Source organism: Passer domesticus, chromosome 5 (assembly GCF_036417665.1).
Source record: "Passer domesticus isolate bPasDom1 chromosome 5, bPasDom1.hap1, whole genome shotgun sequence".
NCBI lineage: Eukaryota > Metazoa > Chordata > Aves > Passeriformes > Passeridae > Passer > Passer domesticus.
Window position 1 is genome coordinate 6,578,319 of NC_087478.1, and position 25,335 is coordinate 6,603,653.

The 25,335-nt window shown below is 40.9% G+C and overlaps 1 protein-coding gene and 1 long non-coding RNA gene across 7 annotated transcripts in view; one reads left to right on the forward strand and one right to left on the reverse strand.

The window, feature by feature from the left end:
- GRM3 (glutamate metabotropic receptor 3) overlaps nucleotides 1-25,335 on the reverse strand; it is a 102,605-nt gene that overhangs the window by 67,203 nt on the left and 10,067 nt on the right. The window lies entirely within an intron of this gene.
- Nucleotides 826-23,051, forward strand: LOC135301598 (uncharacterized). The gene is made up of 7 exons (XR_010363352.1): nucleotides 826-1,448; nucleotides 3,079-3,317; nucleotides 8,594-8,688; nucleotides 9,790-9,925; nucleotides 11,998-12,122; nucleotides 12,945-13,190; nucleotides 22,943-23,051. It is a non-coding gene; the product is annotated as an uncharacterized LOC135301598 (long non-coding RNA).

Here is a 25,335-nt window from a genome sequence, read left to right on the forward strand (position 1 = left end):
TTGAAAGCTCCCCAGTCAGTGAATACAACTTCCAGAGTATGGACAGAAAGGTATTTTCTGCAGGTGCAAGATGGTGTTGCTGCCATTGCACAGGATATGATTTGAAACTTGTATATAATCCATGTATTATTGTGAAAATAATAATTGAAGTAGGTATAGGTATAGAGAAGGACTGCTACAAAACACAGGGACTGATGAGGCTGTTTAAGGGGAGAACAAATGTGGCTCCACATGTTTAGCTTAGTGAAAGGAAAACTGAAGTTTTTGACAGCTATCCATGGACACCTCAGGGGTCTGAGTACTCAAAAGGAAGGAGAGTAAAAGACATTTCTGGAATTAGAACAAATGACTGTAACCTGGTCCTGAATAAACAGACAATGGAAATTATAAAGAAGTTTCTAAACAGCAAAGGAATGAAGTTTTGGAAAAACTTTCTGACTGCAGGAATAACAGTCAAAAAAACAAAATTTAAGAGGGAGCTGAAGAATTCCAAAGAAGGGATAATATGACCTGATGGTTCATGACAGCAAGAACTGAACTCAGTGACCAAAGCCATCCCTTCAGGTCCTATCTCTGACAATCTGAAAAGTATTTAAGAAGACCATGTCCCATTGATCTGCAAGGACAGAGAAGGTGGAGACTGAGTCTCAATCTCTCCAGATCTAAATGCAGCATGATACCCTCAAGCAACAGTCCTGCCATTCCATTTAATAGCAAAGAGCCCAAGAATAGCTTCTGTGGTGACACTAACTTGATTTACCACAGTTGTGAAAGAATGGACTGAAAGAGTTATTTTTCCTAAGCAGGAGTATCTTTTTCCCTGGATATGCTATAAACATGAAAAATAAATTGGCAGATATCTAGATACAAATTTTAAATCAATGAGATCTGAAATGCAAGAGCTTCTGTATCCAAATGGCTGTTTCATGCCCTAAATTCTCTGAGTTGTGCTTAATTCTTGCAGTACATAAGGCATGTAAAAACCACCCACTCACTACTTCAGAGCCATTTTTCTTCATCTAAATTAAATTTCTTTAGTTCCATTCATCTTTACAGCTCATTCAACAGGTCCCTCTGCAGCAGTGAAGGGAAGCATGTTTCAATGTGCTAATCCAGCTCGGAGATGGATTAATTGACTCACATGCCCCTCTGATCACTAGCCAGATGTCTCTCCCCAGCTGGCAAGCCTTACTAATTTTCTTGTTGTTGTTGCTGTTGTTAATTCTGGGTTTCCAGCCAGCGGGGGCTCAATCAAGGGCAACATGCCCTCTGCCGACATTTTGTATTCTTTGGTCTGCTTTCCCCTGGGCAAAGACATTCAGCTGTGAACCTCCTTCCCTGGCTCTTTGTCATCTGGCCTGTGGCCCCTGGACAGGGCTCTGCTGGTGCAGTTGCACTTGTGTATCCGGCACATTGGGCCACACAGGGCTGTGCTGTGAATATTCAAGGTAGGTGAAGGAGGCATATGGGGCTCAGAGGGCCACTTCCAAGAAATGACCCAAAATTTCAGGTCGGTGCATTGAAATTTTTTGGGGAAAAAAAGAATAATAATAATAAGAGTTAGAAATATTTCCTATGTCAGGCTATGAAAGGAAATTTCTGTGAAATTGTGTGAGAGAAGAGTCAAGAATGCTTAACTTTGCTCATGCTGTGCATGACCAGACCAGTAGGGACACTGAACTGGGAAGCAATGTAACACAAAGAGTGGTTTGAAGATGGGATGTATGTGTGCTCCAGGCTCTACTCCTTATTCTGTCATTGCCCTGATGTCTTGGGCAAGGCACTTCACTACTCTGGTACTTTCCAATGCATATGAGAGTCTACGGTATTTTTAAGGTACTTGCTAAAGAGCAAGGCAGTGTGAAAATTAAATATAATTCACATCACTGAACGTACAGCCATGTATTTTCAGTGTGAAAACTTCTGCCGTGACTTGCAGTGATTTGGCTAAAACCACAATGTTACCACATGGAAAGGTGTCAATTTTGGCCAGACTGTAGAACATTGTTTCCTCTTATCCCATTGCTTGTCTTGGATCATCACTGTGACCACATTGAGTAGAAACTTAATGTACATGAATTTGACTGAATGGTACAACTTTTATTCACCTCAGCAGTGAGGAAATCACTCACTAACTCACACACATGTTGTTGGAAGTGGTCACTGAAGGAGGGCAGCTGACAGCAGTGTTATGAATAGAAAATTGTAATTTTTTTTAAGTTTCAGAGTTAAAAAAAAAACCAAGCCAGACCGAGTCAGACTCCTTTAGGTTCCCTGCCGAAGAAAAGCCCTTAATCACCAGTTAATGGCGGGTGATTAACTGATTGTTTCCCTGATGCTAGCTGTATGCCAAGGAGATACCAAGGGAAACCCTCCAGGGTAAAGAGAATGGGCAGTGACACCAGAGACAACATGCAAATGAGAAATGCAGTGCACCCTGGGTTTTTACAGTTTTACAGTTTTTATAAGAAAAACCCCTAAAATCACGAGCCAACAAGTGACTTAAAGTGACGTCTAAGGATGGGAGCATTGTCCCGTACCTGCTTGAATCTTTTTATTTCTCACCCTAACCTGAAAAGAAACTGATTAAAGAGACCCCCCGGGTTTCTAAACCAACAAACCAAGGACTCAACGACTCTCCCGTGAGGACAGAGTCCCCAGTTCTGTCTGCAGACCAGCGGACAAAACTGCATCATCCTCCTGCTTCGTGCCACGCCTGGGAGCAGTGGCGGCGAGGGCGCAACCCGTCGATTTGTCCCCACCTGAGCTGATTCTTCTTAATAAAGGCATTCAAAAGGAGAAAGATCTCCTGCCCATTTATTTCAAGCAGAGGCAGCAGTAGGAATATTTGAAGATTTGTACTATTTAACACTTTAACACCAAGACCCTGAAATTCAGCTACGCACACAGCTAGAGCATTCAGTGAATTATAAAAGTGGAACACTGGTTTTCTAATTTCTCACTAGTGGGGGTTATTTATCCCAAGCTGTAAAAAAAGGAATTCCTGGATTATATGAATATTTTGCTTTTCTTTCCCTTTTATTTTTCTTTTTTTCCATTTTCCATTCCCAAAATTAGTTCAACAGGACAGAAAAGAACAGAAAACACTTCTCCTTTTTTTTTCATTGGAAAAGAAGTTGCAAAATATTGTTTCATGACAAGATCAGAGAAGCACAGCTTGAGAAGAGAGAAGTTTGTCTAAGGTGTGAACATCAAGAATTCAACTGCATTTCTATGGACCCAGCACTTACTACTCCAACTAAAAATGTGGATGAGCTCATTTCTTCAGCATCTGAGCAGTTGCTCACAATTCATAGGTGTGTAAATAAGAAGAAAATCTCACTCGTGTAATTTAGTATCCTTGGTCTTTTTTACTTTAGGTACGTGCCTTGCATAAATCTCTTTCCAAAACCACAAATTTCTTCCCACATCAGGCATAGCCCCAGGGAAGTTGTTTTACAGGGAAATAAAGACTTCGACCTTTGATCACTGTAACCTGGCTTCTCACAATCCTGAAAACAAGTTTCTAAAAAATTGAAATGTGAACGACACACACCATCAATATCAATTACTGCATTGTTAGGTGGTAAATTTTCCCCACAGGGGGTGAGCAATTCACTTGATGTTCTTGGCAAAGGGTTTGATTCTCCTCCCCACTGGCAGCGGTGTGGTGCTGACAATCTCTCTGTTCTTTGATGGGGCAGGGTAAGGGAGAGCAGAGTCAGACTCAAAGCTCTGCGAGTGCAGAGAAAAGCCAGCTCTGTCAAGAGAGGATTTATGCAGTCTGAGCAGTGAGCTGCAATCTTTGAAGAAAAGACTTCAAAGAGAAAAGGAGAAAAGAAACAATGTCTAATCTTCATACAAATGTGCTCGGGGGTCTCTGAAATTCAGAAACTTCTAAAATCTAAGAATTAATTATCACTTGCCAGAGGGAAGCTTTATTCACAGGTAACAGTTTCAGCAACCCAAGTCCTCTAGGTGTAAAACTCATGCAGTTATATTGAACTAAAGCTCAGTAAATCACCCTCCTTCCTTTTGGTGTACTTGCACACTTTCCAAGTGTTTGATGTTATGCTTCACATTGTTTGTGTGTGACACATGACAGCAGCTCCTGAAATTTTTGTCTTTGAAAGGAGATGTACTTGGAAATATTTTGGTACAAGAACTGTGACTCAGAGGTTCACATTAAAACATGCAACAAAGCAGTGCAGCTCCTCGGTTCCTGTAGAGCTGTGCAGCCCTCTTGGCTTCTGTTTACTGCAGCAAAACACAGAACTCTAAAGTCATTTTTCAGCTCCACAGCTGCATAAATAACAAGGGGGCGACTGAAAGCAAAGCACTGCTGCTCTGATTCCACTTAGCAGAATGGGGTGTTTAAAGCGACCCTTAGGCCAGGTATCCAGAATATCTCAGCACCTCACAGATTCTCATTTTTGTTTTAATAGTACCCTTTTGTGTAAGCACTCCTCATATTCATCTGACACTTGAAGTCTGAAAGCTAAGGAGGTGATTAGACCCATGGTTGCAGGGCAAGTTAGTGGTGAAAGGAAGAATTAAGCATTTAAATATCTGGAAAACTCAGTTACATGATGGTGTTATTGTGCTCAAGAAATTGAACGATTTATTGTGGCTGTCTGACCAGAGTCATACTCAGGCCATGGTAATGTGTAGTTTAAATCCTGAATTTTCTGAAGCTGAGAGTGTGAACCCAGCTGGCTGGTGTGGCTCAGCTGCTGCACAGAAACACATTAAACTGCAATAACTTGATTGTGAATCCCAGTCCTCTCTTTTTAAAAGCTCTGTCTGTCTTTCATCTTTAAGACTTCAATGAAAACAGCTGTTGCAGAAGCTCAAGAGAGAGCTGCACCACAGCAGGGAAACAGCTCCCTGACATGAGCAAAAGGGTCTTCAGACCCAGAGCAGCTATATCTGGTATAAAAATAAAAACTCACCTCTCTTAAAATATGAGTAAGCCAAGGCACCTGTACTATCAGGAAAGGAAATGGAAGAGAGAGACCACATCCAATGCAGCTACTTTGAAATAACAAAACCCTCTGGCAGGACTGGAATTGCTTCATTTTATGTTTACATCCACATGGCTTTTGAGGTTAAGTAGAACTTGTCCTGATATTTGCCCACCAGCAGTCAGGAGGTGTCTGTGACTGTTGTCTCCCTTTGCAATGAATACTTTGCATCCTAATAATAAGCAGACCCAATCATTGTGCACCACCAGCATTGCCAGAGGTGGCCAAAACCTGAGTAGACGTGTCTGTTTGTGATATGGTTTAGTGGGTGTGGTGGTGTTCAGTCAAAGGTTGGACTCGATGCTCTTGGAGATCTTTTCCAACCTTAGGGATCCTACGATTCTATGGTCTGCTTCCTCTTGGGAGAGTCACTGGCCATCCCAGAAGATCTGAGTAAGACAGAGGCCTTGCATTATCCAAAGTTAGCATCCAGAAGGATGCAAAAGGACAGAGTTTGACCCTGGTGTTGCATTACAGGCAGGGCTGTGGGTGTTTGTTTTCAAAGGAAATTTTCTTCTGCGAACAATCAGAAAAATCCCAGGCAGTCTCCTCTCTCTGGCTGTGGCAGCTGCCAAGACAACAAAACCAAAGGTAATCGGTGCTGCCTCTCCCTCCAAATGGGAAATGTTGATATTTCAAGTATTTGTGTAACTGTGGATAGTTGACACAGCTTGTGAGAAATTATTCCGGGAGGAAAGGAAACCTCCCAAACTCCTCCACTTCCTTTGTCCCCGGCTCCTCCGGCTCCTGCTGGGGGCTCTGGGTCACCCCTCCAGGAATGTCCCTCCCTGGAGGCTGGAGTTCTGGAGCCGGGATCCAGGGCTGTGCAGGGGCCGAGGTGTGACACCCCGGCCCTGACCAGGCAATCTGGTACTCAGCTAGTTTTGCCCGGTGGGGGATATTTTTGCTGTGTTTGTTGGAAGATTTTTGGTGTCACTTATCACACGCTCGTTGTAATGCATTGCCTGAGGCATAATTAAATTCAAAGGGCATGTCTGTGTTGAAAGGGAGGGTTGCAATTTGTTGCTGTTAGGATTTTTCATTAAAAACCAAGCAGTTTTTCTGACTGGCAGGAACAATGGTTGCAGAACAAAAATGCTATTAAATAAGGAGAAGGCAAAGGCTTTTCTTTTTTCTTTCTTTCCTTTTATTTTTTTAATAACTACCTGCCTGACATCTCCACACTGACTTTAAATAAAATACAGCATTTAAAAATAGTGGGACTGTAAAAGGAAGACAACGCAGAGAAAAGAGGAGCCTTGACATTAAGAAAGGTCTGGCAGGTGACAGGTATATTATATATACCAGATTATATGTGTATATCTATCAATACACAGAAGTATCTGTATCTATCTGTGTGTGTGCGTGTGTTTTATCTCCAGAGGAGAAATTTGCCTTTGCTGCGGAAATTTTCCTGAAAGCTCAGTTAATTAGTTCTCATAATACCCATAGAGGCAGACGTTAGTATCATCCTTATCCACAGATGAGGAGATAGGAAAGAGCAGAGAGAGAAGGATGCACAGAGAGATTAAGGGATTTCTGCTACACTGAATTCAGTGTAGAGCTGGGAATTCAGTCCAGCAGGCAAAATCCTAACCCTATTAAAAGCAATGGGAGACTAACTTATGAGAAGCCTGGATTTGGCAATATTTGCTTGCTTTGTTCAAACCTCTCTGATCTATTCACAGCTACATGTGTTATGATGATGCTTTCAGAACAAAACTACACCTGTGACTGTGTACAGCTCCTGGTCAAATCTCAGCTGAGTCCCTCAGTCTCAGATCTTCAAAATGGGGGCTGACTGTTGCTTTGAGGGACTCTGTACCATACATTTACATATATCTTAAAAATAGTCTGGAGTGATAAGTGAAGTAATTTAAGATCTTCCTAAATAGAATACTATATTCTCCCAGGCCACCAGGGTCACAGAACTGAAATTTTACATCCATAGTTGCTATATCCCACCTCACAATGCTCTCAAAAAAATGACTGAAGGGTTTCAGCTGAACAGATGAGCTACTTCTAAATTAGATTGGGTAGAGCAAGCTCATTAAAGAAAAGAAATAATAATGTCCTCATTTTATAATGGCTTTGTTGCCTTCTTGCTTATATACTTGTTCCAGGGCAATATTTTCATGTTATTAGGGTGTTTTCAGCTCTTATTTTTAAGCTCACTTCATTAATGTTGGTAGAACACTTTGAAGTAGAAAATGTGCTAAGTGGTACCACTGACACACTTTCAAGGCAACGCTTTTGCCTTCCCAGAGGTCATCGAAGCAAATTTGTCACACCTGCAAATGTGCACAAATTGGTGCTGGCAGTAGAGGGACAAATTTCCCTCAAAAGTGCTGCAGCAGCTGTAAGCTGGCTGCAAGTGGCTGGAGGAGGATTCCTCTTTCCAGCAGGAAGCTGGGGTCTGCCAGCCTTATTGTGAGGAGTCTGGCAGTGAAGCAGCTGTGGAGCAGAGCTCCACTGTCTGACACTCATGTGCTGGATAAAAATTCCCTAAACTCATCTGGAAGTCTCCCAATGGCTCCTCCAGTGCTGGGCACAAAATGTCACATTTCTTTTTCCTCAAAAGCACTGTAATGGAATGAGGAGTGCTGGGAGGAGCACAGGGTTTATGTGGGAAAGGCTGCTGTGGTGGGCAGAAGATGGACCTGCTGCAGCAATTTTGAACATGGGGACAGCTTCATAGAACCATAGAAAGACTTTGGTGAAATGAACTATAAAGCTCATCTGGTTCCCATGCCCTGCCAAGGACAAGGGTACCTTTCAGTAGACCAGGCTGCTCAGAGCCTCATCCAACCTTGCCTTGGACACTTCCAGGGATGAGGTGTCCACAGATTCTCTGGGCAACCCTCAAGTAAAGAATTCCTCCCTAACATCTAACATCTATATCTTGGGGCTTGTCCACTGACCAGAGGTTTGCCAGTGGTGCAGTGCTGTTGCACACCAGGATTTACTGCTCTCCTCCCTCCAGCCTGAAGCATTCCAGGGCAGAAGACAGGTTTCTAACCTGAGCAAGGGTTTACCCATGAAGTGGTATCTAGAGTCCTATGGTGTGATTGAGAAGTCCGTGGCATCAAGGTTAATTTTGAAAATCACTGAAACCATGGCTTGGCTACCTGTATCCCTTTCCTACCCCCTTATGGAGTGGGATCACAGGAAGGGTCCTGTTGGCCTTGGGGTATGGTTTGGGCAGGCACAGTGCTGCTGGCAGTGTGAGATGGGGAGCTGTCCTGGCACTGTATGGCAGCCTTCCCTCTAACTGCAACAGCACAGCTGCCTGCTTGCTTGTGGCTCTGATTTATTACCTTGTCATATTTCAAAAGCTAAAGCAGGTTGAGCTTGGTCAATGTTTAGATGGAAAGGTCTCCAAGGAAAACACAAGAGCTAGTGAAAATGTTCCCTGAGTCAGAGTCAGGGCAATAATCCAGTGTGGTGTTAAGGATGTTGCTTTTGGCCTGATTGCAAAATCAATGTATGGGCCACTAGTGGTCTGTGGGGAGGGACTGTAATACCCAACATGACTGGGCAATAACTGACTGAGCTTTCTTTTCCTACAGGGGTCAACTCTACAGTGGGTGTAAATTGGATGAAATGAAGATGATGAATCTGGCTGATTGCTTTCTCTGTTTTGTCTCATTACTTGGATTTAGAGGTTTGGTTGTTTTCCTTTGTCATTGTCCTTTATATGTTTCATAATTCCTTAAATGGCATGGAATGACACACAATACAAACATTTAGTAATTTTTTTCCTAGTAAATTTCCCAGCTTCCAGAAATCCGTAACTTAAAGGTCCTCTTAAAGATTTGGGCTTTTTTTCTGCCTAAAACTATTGTCATGTGGGTTTGAATTTTCCCTCATCACTCCTACAGTATTGTCTGAAATCTCAGGCTGTTTACCACTGTCTGCAAGGTTGGATCCATTATCTACCAGTTTCTTATAGAGAGCATCACCTCTGTGCCTGGCTCTCAAAGAAAACCAGCCACATCTCTTACTATTACCCCTGTACAGGTTGTGTTTCAGACACTGGACTCTGCCAGTGTCCTGGGATAGTGCATTTTCCACATTCATCACATAGCTTTTCTGGAATGGCATCCATCATGGAAAATTGACATTTTTTTTCCTGTGAAGCAAGGTGCTTGTAATAGAAGTCACAATCCCTTTTGTAATAGTAAAAACTATATTAAAAGAGCACTGATCTGAATTTGGGACATAATGAAAATGAACTATTTCATCCATGCACCAGTCTGGCCTCTCATGTTTTTAAACAAATACCTGTTCTTCATCTGTCCTCCCCTTCTAGCACAAAAAGAAATATTTTCCCATGACATGATGGAATTCAGATTCAAAAGCTCTGTTTTCATCTCCTAATGCTTTTTTTCTGGTTTAACAAACTGCAAATTTGAAGTATGAAAGGTGCTAAATGATCTCATACTAAAAACTGCAAAGCAAACAGAGCATCTCAACCCATACTGTTATTTTAGGTGGTCATTTCAAGAATGAACAGACCAGACAGTTTTGAGGATGGCAAGGTGTTTTAAAAGCCATTATGGAAAGACTCTGTGACTGTAGTAATGAGCTGTGGCCCTCCACTGGGAAAACAGAGCCTTGATAAGCACACTACAAAACTCCTGTCAGGAGTACAAGTGCTTTGAAGAGAGTATTGAAAGAAATTTTGCTTCAGAATATAAGAAAGTATGCAATGTGAGATTTCTCAAAGGAGAAGATTATGTTTTATTTGGGCTTTTCTCTACAGATTGAGGAACAGAATGTGAGAAAACTTCAAAACTTCTTTAGGAACACAGATATTTTCAGGCTGGACTGCAACCAAGTCCAATCTAGCCCAGCATCTTGTGTCAGAGAGAGGCCAGAAGCAGATGCTGCAGGAGAAGGTACAAGAGCATCTGAACAGGTCATGTTTCCACAAGTAGGGAAAACATCTCCCTAATTTCCACTTATTGCTGCTGTTATTATGTGTAGATTTATTTCCTTTCTACAGCAAAAACATTAAACAGAGGTGTCTATTTCAGACTTTGGAGATCATTGCCTAAAACATTAATTGCTTCCTCCCAGTCATACACTGAATGACTATAGTGAAGCCAAAAAACTTGGCTCCCACCCCTGCATTCAGCAGTTCCAGAGTATGTCTCCAGAAGGGATCCCTACAATCTGGGATGTGGCATGGAAATGGCCACTCTCCTTTGTCCCCACAGCAGTCGAGGCAAATGGGAATCTACCCTGTGGTTGTGAGGTTCAGGACTTTTTCATCAGATCAACACTAACCCCACCCAGCCCTCACAGAGGGGACACAGGGGAGGTGTGGGCCAGGCTGGGATCCTGTTGGTGGGGTTCTTATTGGTCCTGGCTGCCTTACAGACCCTGTACTGACTGATACTGGGCAAGCTGTTTCTCATCTCTGTGCTGTCTCTACAGAGCAGAGATACTGACATTTCCCTTCTTTGAAAAGCAGTGTGATTGACAGCTGTGGCTAAAAAATAACTGTAGAATGTAACAGAAGAGATTGTTTCTTAGAACTATCAGCTCCACCAGTGAAACTTCTTAAAACCACCCACAAAACTCTTCTGCAGACTGAGAAAAACACATTCACCTCCATGCAAAGCTGTTCCTTCTGTTCCTCTTTCAGAATTAAGCTGAGCCTTTGACTTTTAATTCTAGCTTTGGCTTTTTTGTTGTCATTATTATTATTTTGAAAACACACAACGTAAACTTAACTGTGGTCAGATCCCTCATCGAGCTGCAGTGGAGGAAGGGCATTTGTACTGGAAATTAATATGGTTGGCATGTCTGCCTTGTTTTGAGGATAGTGTTTTCATGTTCCTTTCCTTTCTTCCCCAGCTTTCTTCTCTTTTGTATCTGCCTGCCTCTTTCCCGTTTCTTTCACAGCCTCTATTTTTGCTCCAAGCAAAGAACTCAGTCATGCTCTCACTCTCTCATGGGCTCTGTGTACACTTGAGGTCAGGCTAGCAAACCTTACTGGAGCCAAGCTTTGCACCCTTCCCTTGCCCTTTCCATACCCTCTGCCTTGTCACAGCTTTCTGTGCCCTGGGTTTTGCCTGTGCTCCGAGGGCAGCAGTCCCTCTCTGCTGGCACACCTGGCTGGGCTTTGCTGGGTGCTCCTGAGCTCCTGCTGGACACTGGGCCAGGCACTCATCTCTCCTCTGGCATATTTTATCTGTTTCAACCACATGATTTTCAGGGAAAGGGACAGTATGCTACTCTTTGTCATTACCCACTGTAGCACAACACAACTCCCCTGAGCTTCGAGGCACCATATGCTTCTTTAAGAGACACAATCTCTTTGATGTGCCCTCACATTCCTCTGAATTCACTTCACTCTCATGTCCTTTCTTCTTCTCTCTACTGTTCTTTTAATGTCTTCCTTTTCAGCCCTGTGGCCCTTCTTCCTTTTCCCCACCCTCCCCTTGCCCTCCTCCAGGGCTGTGCTGCCAAGCCTGGGGCAGCTGTCCTGGGTTGGTGATGGGGCTGGGACAAGGGGACACCCAGGATCTGCAGGAAGGGTTGAGCCACTCTGTCTCCTCTCCCTTATGAAGGAACCGGGATTTCTGTGCCTGAACTCAGTGGGCAGGGACCTAAACAGAAGAGGCAGAGCTCATCAGAGGTGGCATGGCTGGTAGAAAAGGCTGTGTGTGCAATGGGGAGCCAGCCTGGCTGGAAGGAGTGTTTAATGTCTGATTTTCAGACCCTCATTCCTTGGAGGCAGTAATTTTGTCTCCACTTTCACTGCCTTCCATTTTCTCATATCTGCCCTAATCTGTGTTTCCCTGTATATGGTTTTGTATTCAACCTTCTTCCTACCATTCCCATCAGTGTGGCCTATGGGCTGCTTCATTCCAAGCAGTGCTCCTGAAGTTCCTTGGGAGGGGTGCTCCAGTCAGGCAACAATTAATTCCTGTATCTGTAATTTGTTTATCTTTTTCTATAGAGTCTTACTACAAGCCTCGGGAGAGGGATATAAATGATGAATGCAGGTTAATAACACGGGAGTCTGCGGAAAATTGCATTAAAATGGCACAGCAATAACGGATATAAAAACAACTGGAGCATGTGGTAAAGTCCCTACTATATAAAAATATTTCCACTGGTAATATACATTATAGTTTGTGCTAAAAAAATCTGAAATTTTAAAGTGATAAAAAATTAATACTCCCAAACTTCTAGTGAGAAGAAAAAAGTTTAGGTAAATTCAGTAATTCCAGCATATTTTTACCATAGGTAAAAAAAAGAAACAAAATGGGCGAACTTAATCCTATTTAATTTTAATAATTCAAAGGCCTGGAGCCTAGCCATGTGTATCAACAGAGCTCCCTCTGTCATCAGTGCAGAGAGCTCAAGGGAGACAGGTTCATCCCCAACCCAGAAAAAAATGCTTAAAAAGCAGGGACACTGCTCTCCCAGATCTCGAGGAGATTAGTTAATCTGGTTTTTCATAGGCAGGATGTCTAACCCTTCCAACAGCTGCAGGAGGAACTTCCTCCTTCCAAAAGCCATTTTAAAAAAATTACATCAGGTCACTACGGCCAGCCTAAGATTAGCAGGATTATTTGTAGTTTCTGGTATTCCAAAAAGGAGGTAAGAACATTTCTATTGGCTTAATACCACAGAGGCAGCTCATGGATTTCACTAGTTGCACTGGAAACTCTCTGCCAGATGTGAGGTGTTGGAAGCTGAGCTACACACTGATCAGGATGCTCAACAGCCCATATATCATCTTTGTGAACATTTTGTGTGCCTGCATGAGCTGAGGGGAAGCTACCTGTGTGAGCTGACATCACAGAGGGGTTTCAGGAGACCTGCCACAAATCTTCAATCAGGCAAACAAACTGGTGGAGTTTTACCCTCTCATGACAGCTCATCATTCTGCTTTAACAGGTTGAAAAAAGCTGCCAAGAAGTGGCGTGGGAAGCCATCACACTAACATGGAAAGGGAAATCAGCTTCATTTTTTTCCCAGTAATAAACAGAATGAGGACTGAACACGTGGGGCACAAACTGGACAAATGTGTAGTACATCCCACCCAGCAGACTGTGGTCTGTGTCAGGACACAGGCACTGTGGAGATGTAGCTGCCAGGATCATGGGAAAAGGATTGCAGCTACCTGCTGAACTAAGAACACAGGTAGGGTGTGAAATCCTAGTGAGATATGTTTCTACTAATACACTTCACCATAAATAGTGCTGATGCTGTTTTTTGAAATGATAAGGAGGCATTGGGTTAAATCCTTTGGCTGGAGGTGCATTCCTAGGGAGCCAAGAGTGCAAAATCCCACTTCAACAGGATAATGTAGAAGAAAGTACTGCAGGAAAGCATTTAGGTGAAGAAAAACTTAATCCATATAGTTGTCTGTTCTTCCAAAACATTAGCCAGAAATCCCTATGAAATGCTGTTTTTCAGTGTATGTTCTGATAGCTCAAAGTCTGCTTGTAAGGTAAAGGTTTCTTTTTTTTTTTTTTTTTTTATGCTGTTCCCCAATAACAGTAAAATTTCAGTTTTCAGCCTGTCGGCTGTGATTTTTCATGGGTCCATGATTAACTTCCTGATATCTATGCTTTTCTACTTTTTTGAGAAACGCAATCCTAATGATAATATATTTTCAGCAGACTCTGCATCCACAGGGAAAATTAGGAAAGTTTTAGCAATAAGGAGTGAAAGCCACTGGCACAAAAGGGTTGTTTTTGAGCTCAACATGAGAATATTGATAAAGTTTCCTCTAGGCATTTATTTTTTTAAATGACAACCCCTTGATTAATGGAATATCACCTACCCTTGTACAAGGAAAGATTGAAATGCAGAGAAGGTAGATGTTGATAATCATTGATATTGTGAACAATGACACTGTCATTGTCCAGAGAAAGTATTGAGGAAAGTGCTGAACTGGAGTCAGACTGCCATTTTTATTGCAGAAAATATAAATGTAGCGTTGAACTCTGCAAGTTCCCAGCAGGCTGTTCTTAGATAATCATGGCATCTATTTTAGTAAAATGCAGATTTTGAGGGTACCTTATTATACAGCAGTATGGCTGGTCTATAGAAGAAATGTTGCTGGATTTGCCACAGCAATCTGCAAGACACAGCATCACCAGCCAAGTGGTAAAAATATGAGCACATTAAAGATATTGAGGATTCCAACTGATCCAAGATGAGCCTGCAAAGTGCATTTTCTTTTGCCTATCTTGAGTTTACACAGTGGAATAACAGTCTGTGGGGTAAAAATAGTCCACAAAAAGAGAAAATGCTTTCTCCTTAGTGTTGTCTCTGTTCCTCACTTCCTACATGTTGAGATGTAGTTTGCTTCTGTGACAAGTTTATGCTGAATATCCAATGGAGAATTAGCAGGTGGAACAGAGTTCAAAGTCCTATCCTACTTAATACCTGAAGCATTTTTCAGTTCTCAGAACCAAACCAAAACACAGAAAAGATCATCTAGGAAATGGAGAAAAAAACCCACAATCAACAGGAACAATGAGGCAAAATCCATTTATGATTAAATCATGTAGAGGGTCATTCACAGAGCTCAGATGTGTGATACAAGCTACAGATAAAACTTTATGAAATTACAGTCTTTGCTGTCATCTTAATAATCTTTAGCTGCTTCTTCATCTGTAGTTGTGGAAAACATAGCCTTAGCTCTTTCAATTCCTTATGGTAGTCTCTTTTTAAAATGATAGTAGCATCTTTAATATTCTCCTAGGGCTGTTTTGCTTGACAATGACATATTTATTTGTCAAAGACAGATGTCCAGAATTATGAAATGTCTAGCTTAATTCACAATTTTTTAACACAATGTGACATTAGGATCTGAATAATTTTAGATGTGAATTGTGTACCTCTAGTCATCCACTGACAGTTGGGATTTATTTTAAAAAATGTTAACTCTGGGCTGGAGCAGTTTAAGAACAGTTTGGACCTAGTAATATATGAGTCATAAGGAGAGTTGTTTCCTGGTTCTGTAAGTACTTTTTGACTGATTTAAGCAGTAAATATGAAGTAAATATGAGACATAAACAAAGGTATATCTATAAAAACAGCCCCCTTAGTCTACTTTACTACAGCTAGGATCACAAGAGAGTTAGTACTAGTGGATTTGTGAATTCAAATGGTACAAAAGAATAACTTGGTCTGCTTCCCTGATATTTATGGTGGTGTAACTCAAAAGTTATTCAGTGAAAATCAGTGGAGATCTTTCAATTTCATGTGAGAGATACATTTTCAGCTGTAAAGACAGGGAAAAATTACATTCCTGGGGCACAGTGGGAAAATGTAATTAAATTTTAGTTTGGAAAAACCAAATAATCAAAAACACTAATGCAACAGCAACATCCTGGTGGGTCAGTCCTGGGGACAAAATGTCAGGATCAAGGCCATGAGCAGTCCCTGTGTAGGTACAGGCTGCCTGTACTGTAATTAGTCCTCTGCCACATTAACAGATATTGGGCAAAAGTGGGTGATTATAGACTCTTGGTACAAGGAGACAACATAAAGGTGAGAGATTTTCCCAAATCCCTGAACCCTGAAGTTAAATACGCCCAGGCTGTAAGACTTGAACAATGCAGATGTTGTGTTCTTCTGAGGTTCAGCAGGGGAATGTACTTGTAATTGTTGCCATTACCTGGTTCAGCCACACAAAGCTAGAGGAACATGTTGAACTAATAAGTAGGATGATTTTAATATGTAAAGGAATGGACTATTTTAACCAAAATCGCATCCATGGAACAGAAGATAGATGTTATAAAGGCCTTGTCCTGATCCTGTTAGTATTCTTGTCTTTTGGGGCTAAAAGTTAGCTGACTTAGTGAACAAATAGAAAATCCAGCAGGTGGGGAAATCTCTGCAAGATTACGGTACATGGAAATCTCCAGGAAGCTTTGAGAGCACTTTTGAGTTCCCTTAGCTCTAACTGAGCCAGCTCCAGCATGAGAGACACTGCAAAGTGCACCAGAAGAAGAGCAATAAAAGGTAGCTTTGAGAAGGAAAAAGGAGTACACGAGGGAAATCATGAGAATCCACTTCTGGGGGCTATAGGACTCAGATTCCTGCTGTTTTATGCAGAAAAGGCAAAGTCTAGCCTTTAATCTGAGACCTTCAAATGCACGACAGCTTTTAACAGAAGGCAGCAAAGGCTAAAGAAAGAAAAGAAAGAACTCAACCCACCAGGAACCAAATTTAAACTTAACTAAACTCTGGTGAACCCTGTCAGGGAATCTGTGCTCAAAAAGGAAATTTGGGAACCCGAGGTCTCAGGGACTCTTGATGTGAGAAGAACAGGTATTTATGATACTGCAAACGCCTCTACATGAAAACTGAAGTCTAGCAGAAGTGACTTTCTGACAGCACTACTTGGAAGGAAATGTATTTGCTTTAATTTGTGCAGTGCAACCTCCTCCACACTCAAACCACAGAAGCTCTGAGCCCAAATCAACTTTATGAACAGGAAACAGTGTTTTAGTTTAAGAATGTTAAATTTTTTGGCTTAGGAAATTGTTGCTTCAGTCTTTATTATAACCAAGATGAAGGTTATCGCATATGCAGTATGTAAACTGAGAAGAGTTTGCATATATGAGTACCTTAATATTGGACCAATGTGTTGACACTATGAGATGATTGAAAGAATAACTTAATGTTTTCTGAAAGGTCTGGAATGCAAATCTTTCAAACCAACAAGATCAAGATGAACAGTGAGCTTAGACTTGAATGCTTGCTAGGTCTTCTAATATATTTCTTTCTCACTTTGACATGGTTTTAATTTGGCATCCCTGAAGATTCTGGATGGCTAATTCACATACCTACTGACTTTAAAGGCACATGGACCACAGCTGACTCTCCAACCTGGCCTCTTGTACAATGCAAGAAAAAAGACCTCCCTGCATTAATTCCCACTTCAAGACTAACAGTTTAGCACTAATAACTTAGGAAGCTTTGCACTGGGTTAAAACAAAGGCTCCTGTAGCCCATGTCTGTCATTTATTCAGTCTCTGACAGAGGTCATCTGTGTACACTTTAGCAAGCATAGTTATAACACCGCAAGAGATGCCCCTTAGCAAAACTAAGTTGCTTTCATGGGTGGTTAAAAAGTCAAACCTTAATGGAAAGGCAAACTCCGAATTCTGGGAGAGCAAATTCATTTTGCAAAGCAAACTGATCTCCAAATAATAAAGATGGCATTGTGGGATCTCAGACACATTTTGCTTTCCTCCTATGCGTTGCAGAGAGAAAACTGTGTCTTTTTGGAACAGACACAGAGCAGACTCTTGTGGAAATAAATGAGGGAGGACAGCTTGGCAAGGACCAGAGAAAAAGCCAGCAGCACCATGTTTTCCTCTCTCGCTGACATTGCACCTTGCTAGAGTTCAGTTACAGAGCAGGCTATGAATAAAATTATGACTAAAATTCCAGTTCTGTGAGAAACATGGATAAAACAGCCTGAACTGCTGGAGTCCCACCCTAGACATTTAGGTGAGATTCTTTCAATGAAACAGTCAGATTATATGGTTGTGCATGCTATTTGCTTATTTAAAGGCCCTTTTATACTCATTTTATTTAAATTTTAAAAAAGCCCCACAACAATTTTTGAACATTATTTCTCTCTTCCTAGATGTTTTAGATGTCTAAAACAGGTCAATTAAATCCCCCCTTAAAAATGTAATTCTTCCTTTTTTATAATGAAATATGAGTTTTCAAAGATGTAGACCTTTACACTGTGGCTGCAGGTTATGTCTGCTAAGGTAAATCCCATCCTCAAATGCTTTTTCCCCCTTGATTTGTATGGAGAAAAATAAGACTGTGGAATGAAATGGCCAAAAGAAGCACCAGTTCCTTGGTAGTCACAGAAATGGTGAAAAGTGCAAGAAGTCACTACAAATATTTCTCTCTCCCTCTGTTCCCTAAAGTTCACAAGCTTTTTCTGAAAAAGCAAGATTATCTCTTAGAAGGGGCAATGCTTGTTCTTCCAGACATCTGAGAGGGAGTCAAGACAGTTTTGGTCTTTCAGAGGGACATAAGGCAAATTAAATGTTATTTTCACTGTTGGTATTAATCACAAGAAAAAGGCTCCAACAGAAATCCATTCATTTGACTTGACATGGAAAGAATTACTTGCCTGCTTAGGAAAGATTTTTATGTGGTGTAAGTCTGAAGTGTCTGAGATGAACTGCAAGTATTCGGTTAACTGTGGGGAGTTCTCAGGAAAACTAAATTATACTAGAGACCCAGAGGCAAAATAATTAACATAGTTGTGTAACCAGCTGAGCCTTTGCAGTTGCTCTCCACACACTTGGTTGGAGAAACACATGACCTCAAGGGCTTGGGGCACAAGGTTCTCAGCCTGCAGACAGCAGGAGGTTTGTGGGCAAGAGTGAGGAGATCACTGCCTACGTGCCAGGCACCAATCCAGATCCTCTCTACAGGCCCAAAGGTCCTCTGAGACATTGCAATTTTACCCCAGAAGAATGTGCTTGGGCTGAGAAAATAATCCTGTTTTGTAATTTCAGGTATTCTTGCCTGCTGCCACTCTGAAAAAGTCAGCAATGGTCTTAGAAGCTCAAGAGGACCATCCCCTAAAGACGCAGGAGGCAAAAAGGAGCTTGCTAGGGAATCTGTCCATATTCTGAAGGGTCTTGGAAAATTTCAGGGAGGAAAGTGGCTTAGAAACATCAGAAGGATGTCATTAAACTGTGTTCCTGGGTTCTGCAGTGGAATGGGAGGATTAAACAAGCAGAGGAAGAGCTGCAGGCCCTAAAGCATGACTGATAGCAATGAGGACAAGAGCTTTGGAAAAGTCTACACATATCTCTGACCACCAGACAATGCCAAGCTCCTTCCCTCCATCTCAGCAGAAGGGAGGTGAACTCACCCTGGTACCAAGTGAGGCTGAGCAGGGGCCAGGAAAATGCCACAGTGAATCTCCTCATTGTGGAAATGCCCCCCAGCCTGAGGCTTAGCCAAGGCTGCTGTCTCCAGTTGCTTTGCTAAAGACCAAGCCCTAGTGAAGAGCAATGAACAGGGAGGATAAAGTGTTATCAGTAACTTTACTCAGGAAAGGCTGTGAACCAATTTGTTTCTGTTGCAGTAATCAGCTTGGGAAGAACTGTGACCCTTGAAGGGGTTTTTATTGATCATAGCAGAATAGGCCATTAATAGAGAAGAAATGATCAGAGAAAAAGACATTTCTGCCATTCTCAATAATGTTTTCATCAAAGCCCTTTTCACCAGCAATAGCTCTTTCTTTTACTTATACTCAATTTTATTTTCAAACCAATGCTATTTTCTTCATCTAACACTAAGTCCTTTACTTTGATAGAAACTAAACATTTCCTTTAATGAGCATAAGAGATAATAATGTTAAGCATTAGTCGGAACCATAATGCAACAAAAACTCCATGCCATTTAAAACCACTTAATGCGCAGGCTGACGTTTGTCATCTCACTAAAGAGTACAAGATTAGAGGTGCTACAACTTAGAAAGAAAGCATTATCCCACTGATGATATAGTACTTTCCTTTGTACTAATCACACAGCCTAAAACATGTCTTTGTATCTATTTGTTATGTTAAAAACCGTAACAGAATGTTCCTGTAATAGGTGACAAAGAAAAAAAAAAAAAACAATGCTAGGACTCTGTTTTTTTCAGGAGCATTACTTTGACTCTTTCCAGAGGCAATGAATGTTTCATGGCTTGATGGCCAATTCAGCAGACTGGAAGATCTCTCAGACTGAGAAGTGTGCCAGTTTCAGACCTCTAGAGAAGCATACACCAGCCTGAGACTCACAGTTTTCCAAATCCAATCAGCAATCTCAGGTTCATCACAGTTGTGGCCAGACGAGATTGTAAGCAAAGCTGCATCAAGATCAGGGTGTGAGAAATTAATTGGGATGAAAGAACTTTGGTGTCAGTCATTAGCTACAGCAGAAATGAACTTAAATGATAAAAATAAATATTTAGGCTAGACTCTAGGGGAAAATGTTCTTGTCATAAAGGTACTGAAGGACAGGGACATGTTGTCTGGGAGAGTTGTGGAATCTTTACCATCACAAGATTTCAAGAAAAAGTAACCTTTTTTCCAGAAGTGACACAATAATACTGACTCTGCTTTGGGGCAGGAGATTGAATTGTCTCTTCTGGCTTTATTTATGTTGCACAACCCCTATATTTCCTGTATTTACAAGCTATCTCTGTCCTTGGAGCTTGTAACAGTGCAGTTACATTGATTTACACCAGTTGGGGGACTGGGACACATTCATGACTCATGTTCTCATGCCATCAGCTCCTCAGCAGCTTCTACTGGTGATGGCCAAGCTCAGAGTGAGAGGGGCAAGTGAGATGTTTTATTACAGTGCAAAGACTTTGCTACAAAGTCCTCTCTATCTCTTGAGTAAGAGTGGGGGAAGGAAGAAGCTGACTTTGAAAACCCAAAACTGCAGATGTTATTATCTCTTGAAGCTATTAAATGATGGAAGTGCAGCACTGCTGACAAATTGAACAGCACTGCCAGTTGCTGCAACATAGACTAGTTCCACTGTTTGTTGCTAATTTATCACAATCTAGTATTTGACCCACTGAATCCTGAATTAAATTTTTATACATTCGAGAACTATTTATACTGTATGAAAAATCAATATGTTTTTATTGTTCACCTGATTTAGGACAGATAAAAGGAATATTTCAGAATTCTCCAGGGTCAATGCAGAGAGGCCTTGAATGATGAAAGGTGTGGTATCTTTTGAATGGAAGGTAAACTTCAGAATAGAAAGGAAAGACTGTAATGTATGTGACATATCCTTCCTATCTATGACATGAATATTTTTTCACAAACTCACGACAAAACATAATGTCCTTTTAGAAGACAACATCTAATTTTTTATCCCTCTTTAAGAAAGAATTATTAATTTGGAAAAAAAAATTCTTTCTGAATTTCTTTTGCATTTTGTATGAGCTATAAAACCTCAAAGGAACTATTTGAATTTCAATACCATCTCACACTTTTATTAAAATATACTATAACCCTGCTTCAGTAATTAAAATGAAGATAGGACTCTTAGTCTAAAAAATGAAATCTGTTATTTCAGATTTTCCCTAAGTATGCTTTTGATTAAATAATTACTGAACAGCAGTGTTAACAATTTATCTATGATAGAGGGCATGTCACAAATTTCCTACTCATGTTCCTGCAGTTTATGCTTTTGCTGATGTGTTTTATGAGTATTTATTAGAGATGACGCCTTGAGTTAATAACATAAACTACCTACTAGTTTCATAATCATCACTGCAGTGCAGAAAGCTTTAGAGTTACGGTAGTTCTGCATTGACGACGTCAACAGATTTACTGCATTCATTTCCTTATGCAAATATTCCAAAAACATACATAAGTTTATAACCTTCTATAGAGTGCTGCCTACACATGAGGGTATCAAAGCCTGTGAACATGCAGAGTAGACTTTAAAGTTGACAGCACAAGTCATGCTGCTCCTTCCTTTCTTGTTTCTCTGTTGTCCTAATATTAGAACTCATTTAATGCTTGGTTCTGCAGACACATAGGGAGTTCTGCACAGCCCCTACAGTAAGAGGGGAGACTGCTCATGGTCTTTACATGATGTGTCTGTCTTTGCTGAAGTCACTCATAGGAGTCTGCATGTGAACTAAGCAGAGACTTGTGATCCCTTCTAGCCCTGTACATACACTTGATTTGCCCCTGCATGGCAGAGCTTGCCCCTCTCTTGCAGGACAGCCTTGTTTGCTCCTGCAATTTGTCCATTTCCCCCTCTCTTCCCCAAGAGGAGCGTGATGCTCTCTGCTCTGGCTGCCTCTGCTGCACCTCACCACGAGAGGTTTGCAAAACACAGACCCTGGGACAGGAACCCTCAATTATGTTCAGGTCACTGAGAGATGAAGAGGGTTAGAAGGGACCTGAAAGTCTTGATCTTGATCTTCCTTCGCTATTATCCAAATCAAGATCAATTTTATTTATGTCTAATGTAACTCATGTCTTGGGTAACTTTTTTCTAGACACTTTGGTGACAGGAACTTCCTCAATTTCCCAGTAGTTTATTCTGTGTTTCTCATTCCTTACAATTTAAAAGCTTTTCCTGAGGTCTAGTCTTCTGTGTGACAGTTTAAGTCTTTTTACTTACCTGTGACAAATCTATTTGTTCCACACAATTCTCCAAGTTGATATTCTGTGCACTCCAAGAGATTTATAGTCTTAAAACATTATTCTCAAAACTGGGCACCATACTCCAAAAATGGCCCTACTAGAGTTGAGTAGAGATTAATGTTTACATTCTGTGTCTTGAAGACAATATTCCTGTTAATTAATCCTAGTAGAAAATTTCCTTTTTCCACAGCAATATGATACCATGGTGTTGACTCATGCTCTGCTTCTGAGCTTCCACAGCCTTAAACCTATTTCTGTTGCACTGCTACCTGGCCTGTGGCTCATTTCCCATATTTGTGGTAACATTGTGAATAATTTTATGATAAGTCTGTTTTCCTCTAAGGATTATTTTGGAAGCCAAAATCTGACAATATTAATGTGTAACTGAGCCAAAAAAAAAATTACTTTTTGGAACTTAGAAGACATGATGATCAAATTAGCTATCAATAACTCTCTGTCTACATATCTGGCAAACAGATAATCAATTACACATCAAAATAATGTAAAAACTAATGCATAATAATAGCCAGCAATCAGCAATAAATTTTAGATCAATTTTTTTGGTCAGGTACACTCTGGATCACTTTCATTGAACACTGCGTAGAACTATGCATAATTTTGCATAAAATATGTCTTAATTAAACATGGAGAGTATCTGGAATCGATACAGATGGAGAATGCACTCACATTAATCTTATTGAAAGAATTTACATTTTATTTTAGGAGAAGAGCAGTACAGAGGGTTCCAGTCACATCTTGAACTCCTTCTGCTACTGCTATCGTGGAAGTTTGGCTTGAGAAAAGACTACAGATGCAAGACCTGCATTTCAAGTGAGTTTTTCTTATTAATAAATAAACATAGGTGAATTAATACATGCAAAATAATTTTGACATGGATAATAATGGAAACAGCTAGAAAAAATATTGAATGGATTAGCACACTTAATTGGTCTTATGTTGCCTAATGAACAATTAGCCTTGTGTTTAATCCCTCTCAATCCATTTGTGTTTGCTGCTCTTAGTCTCTAAAGATAAACATGGATCATTCCAAATGTGCTTTTATTTTTGAAAACTACTAATATTAGTATTTAATTATAATCATTGGCATGGAAACCATCTCATAAATGAGAATGGGCAAAAATGGGACCTGCTAGAGGACCTATTACCTGGTGCTTTAAAAAAAGTGCTGCAAAAAAATTGCAGCCCTCTAAAATACTAGTGAGATAAGTCCTGTCAATTAAATAGAGATGAATCTACCTTGAAACTGTTTTTTTTTAAGGCCTTGGGTAGACACTGTAGGCCATTCAATAAGTGCCACTGCAATGCCAGGCCCTGCTGACCATGATCAGACAGTGTACCTTAGAATTTTGATTTATTTAGTATGATCTAGGTTCAAGAGCCAACATATCAGATGAGTGTTTGGGGTTCCCTATACTACAATTGGAAAGAAAAAAAAAAACCCATCAAGATGCACCTATGGGTTGCCTAAATATGCCTCTCTGTATCTCCCTACCCCAGACTGTAAAACATTTCTCTCTCACATGGACACCAATCTTCCCTTTCACCCAGTGCATCCAAGGAGTGATTATTTAGCTGTCCAAAAAAAGAGAAAAGGGACTTCTCTCCTACATAATGGTGGCTTGTGCTATGGTAGGGTCAGGCCAGTTAAATCTTCAAAGCAGCTGCTTACCTGTTCAGGGGGAATTCAAGGCTTGGAAGTTAATGGTCAGGAAAAAGTGAGCTGGACTGGATGTGTTTTAATTCACTGAGGTATATTAAAACAGCATGTTGATTAATTGAAGGCTACAGGGAACATTCTTTTTTGTAATATTAAGGTGGTCCATGAATTACTACAGATACATGAGCTTTTTATTTTTTCCTTCCTGAGTTTTTTTTTTTTTTGGTTTGGTTTTTGTTTTGTTTGTTTGTTTTTGTTTTTTAGCAGTAACTAATACTCTCTTATGCATGAACCTAACAGATGTAAAGGGTTCTCTAAGGAGCCTTTGGGGCAAGTACCTGTGGCAGCTTCATTAGGACCTCTCTGACATTATCCATGTCCTGGACATTTTGGGAAATATTCTAGATTGGCCAGGGAAAAGTTTGAGTCTTAATAAAAGAAGAGAAATTAAACAAGTGAGGCACAAAGTGTGTCTAGGGGTCATGAAAATCTGGATTCTTGCCTAATGCCACATTCATCAGGCTTAATGTAGACGAACTCTGCGTGTGTTTGCCAGCAGCAAGGTTGAACGTCTCATTTGAGACCTCCTGGCTCTGTGATTATGAGCCTGAGAGCTGAGCAGCTTCTGCCTTTCCAGGGGCCTGCAGCTGGAATACCCAAAGGAGTACCCACCACACATCTGTATCCATCACTCTGCAATATTAATCAGTGTATTTTATGCCTGGAACTGGTCTGGAGGCCTCCCCTCCTGCACATGGCACATGGTAGACAATGGAGCAGCCAGGCATCCTCTCTCTTTACCAGTGACTGAGCCAAGAGAAGCCATGGCCCACACAGACCCTTCTGGCAACGACAAAGCAACAGGTTGTTCAAACTGCCTTAAATTTTTTTCTTCTGAAATATTCATGTGGATGTGAGGGCTGACAGTTACTTGGTTGGAGGTGGATGTGGTTGCAAACTAGGAATGACCACAAGCAGTTGAGAAAAAATATACCAAGTTTTTTTGGACAAGGGCATCACTATGGCTCAGTATAGCTCCGGAGGGTTCCTTGGGCAAAATGCTGGCTGGAGGGAGGCTTGGAGAGCAGAAGAAATAAATGGTACAAAAGATTTCTTTGAGAAATGTTGTATTCAAGACAGGGAAAGTCAAGGTCTTCATTGTCTGTGCTCATCTTTTGGGTATGGGTCCAGACGAGCTACCAGAGAAGGCAAAAAGGAAAACAGCAAGAAGAACAAGCTACTTAAAAAAGCAAATGTCAAAAGAAAACCAGTTATTTCACTGAGTCAGGAGAAGATGACTGAGGGGAACATTACCTAAATGAACATTAAACAGCCAAAATCTAATCCCTTTGCAATATAAAAGGCTGGAATGGAAAAGAAAATACTGAATTGCTTCAAATTTCCATAGTAGAGAGGATAAGAGTGATAGACTTGGTTG